The following is a 2500-nucleotide window of genomic DNA, read 5'->3' as shown; positions in this document are numbered from 1 at the left end:
CCCGCGGAGTCCGATTGAACACCCCCCAGGTCGGGCGGGCTCGCTCTGTTGAGCGCACGGAGGTTGACATAGAAAATATTGCAACACGCGGAGCTCCAGGCGGGGGGGGCCCTCGCCCGGCCCGCGGAGTCCGATTGAACACCCCCCAGGTCGGGCGGGCTCGCTCTGTTGAGCGCACGGAGGTTGAGATAGAAAATATTGCAACACGCGGAGCTCCAGGCGGGGGGGGCCCTCGCCCGGCCCGCGGAGTCCGATTGAACACCCCCCAGGTCGGGCGGGCTCGCTCTGTTGAGCGCACGGAGGTTGACATAGAAAATATTGCAACACGCGGAGCTCCAGGCGGGGGGGGCCCTCGCCCGGCCCGCGGAGTCCGATTGAACACCCCCCAGGTCGGGCGGGCTCGCTCTGTTGAGCGCACGGAGGTTGAGATAGAAAATATTGCAACACGCGGAGCTCCAGGCGGGGGGGGCCCTCGCCCGGCCCGCGGAGTCCGATTGAACACCCCCCAGGTCGGGCGGGCTCGCTCTGTTGAGCGCACGGAGGTTGACATAGAAAATATTGCAACACGCGGAGCTCCAGGCGGGGGGGGCCCTCGCCCGGCCCGCGGAGTCCGATTGAACACCCCCCAGGTCGGGCGGGCTCGCTCTGTTGAGCGCACGGAGGTTGAGATAGAAAATATTGCAACACGCGGAGCTCCAGGCGGGGGGGGCCCTCGCCCGGCCCGCGGAGTCCGATTGAACACCCCCCAGGTCGGGCGGGCTCGCTCTGTTGAGCGCACGGAGGTTGACATAGAAAATATTGCAACACGCGGAGCTCCAGGCGGGGGGGGCCCTCGCCCGGCCCGCGGAGTCCGATTGAACACCCCCCAGGTCGGGCGGGCTCGCTCTGTTGAGCGCACGGAGGTTGAGATAGAAAATATTGCAACACGCGGTGCTCCAGGCGGGGGGGGCCCTCGCCCGGCCCGCGGAGTCCGATTGAACACCCCCCAGGTCGGGCAGGCTCGCTCTGTTGAGCGCATGGAGGTTGACATAGAAAATAATCCAACACGCGGAGCTCCAGGCGGGGGGGCCCTCGCCCGGCCCGCGGAGTCCGATTGAACACCCCCCAGGTCGGGCAGGCTCGCTCTGTTGAGCGCATGGAGGTTGACATAGAAAATAATCCAACACGTGGAGCTCCAGGCGGGGGGGCCCTCGCCCGGCCCGCGGAGTCCGATTGAACACCCCCCAGGTCGGGCAGGCTCGCTCTGTTGAGCGCATGGAGGTTGACATAGAAAATAATCCAACACGTGGAGCTCCAGGCGGGGGGGCCCTCGCCCGGCCCGCGGAGTCCGATTGAACACCCCCCAGGTCGGGCAGGCTCGCTCTGTTGAGCGCATGGAGGTTGACATAGAAAATAATCCAACACGTGGAGCTCCAGGCGGGGGGGCCCTCGCCCGGCCCGCGGAGTCCGATTGAACACCCCCCAGGTCGGGCAGGCTCGCTCTGTTGAGCGCATGGAGGTTGACATAGAAAATAATCCAACACGTGGAGCTCCAGGCGGGGGGGCCCTCTCCCCCCCCGGTGAGTCCGCTCACAGTGCCCCTATGTCGGGCAGGCTCATTGCAATGTGCGCATGGAGGTTGACTTAGAAAATATTTGAGAGTGACATGAGCTCCAGGCAGACACCGACTCATCGCCCGTGGGGTGTCCGACGAGCCCTCACCAATCTTGGATTAATGTTTGGCGAGGCTCCCCTGATCAGCTCTGGAGGTGGCAAGTTCTGAAAAAGTGGTTTCTGAAAATGTGCCCCTTGTATTTTGTGAAACCAGGGGTAACCTAGCGAGTAGGCAAACTCATCCCCTGACTGGGGGGATCAACTTTTACCTACTACAGCGCCCCTAATGGCCAAAAGTGGTACTGCTCCCCCTGGTAGCCTAACCCATTGAAATGAATGGGAAAAATTAATTTAGGCTACCAGGGCTTTGGGCTACCAGGGCTTTGGGCTACCAGGGCTTTGGGCTACCAGGGCTTTTTGCTACCAGGGCTGTGGGCTACCAGGGCTTTGGGCTACCAGGGCTGAGGGCTACCAGGGCTATTATAGGCGGCCACCACTGCACTAGTGGCAGCCCGGGGAAGGTGCCTGTTGCTCGGATATGCTTTTACGCACGTCGGCCTCTGCGCCCTGGAGCTTTTTTATGCTACCAGGGCTATTATAGGCGGCCACCACTGCACTAGTGGCAGCCCGGGGAAGGTGCCTGTTGCTCGGATATGCTTTTACGCACGTCGGCCTCTGCGCCCTGGAGCTTTTTTATGCTACCAGGGCTATTATAGGCGGCCACCACTGCACTAGTGGCAGCCCGGGGAAGGTGCCTGTTGCTCGGATATGCTTTTACGCACGTCGGCCTCTGCGCCCTGGAGCTTTTTTATGCTACCAGGGCTATTATAGGCGGCCACCACTGCACTAGTGGCAGCCCGGGGAAGGTGCCTGTTGCTCGGATATGCTTTTACGCACGTCGGCCTCT

The sequence above is a fragment of the Filicampus tigris genome, unplaced genomic scaffold (genome assembly GCF_054856515.1).
Source record: "Filicampus tigris isolate MCC_2025a unplaced genomic scaffold, RoL_Ftig_1.0 HiC_scaffold_48, whole genome shotgun sequence".
Classification (NCBI taxonomy): Eukaryota; Metazoa; Chordata; class Actinopteri; order Syngnathiformes; family Syngnathidae; genus Filicampus; species Filicampus tigris.
Note: the sequence above shows the minus strand (reverse complement) of the source record.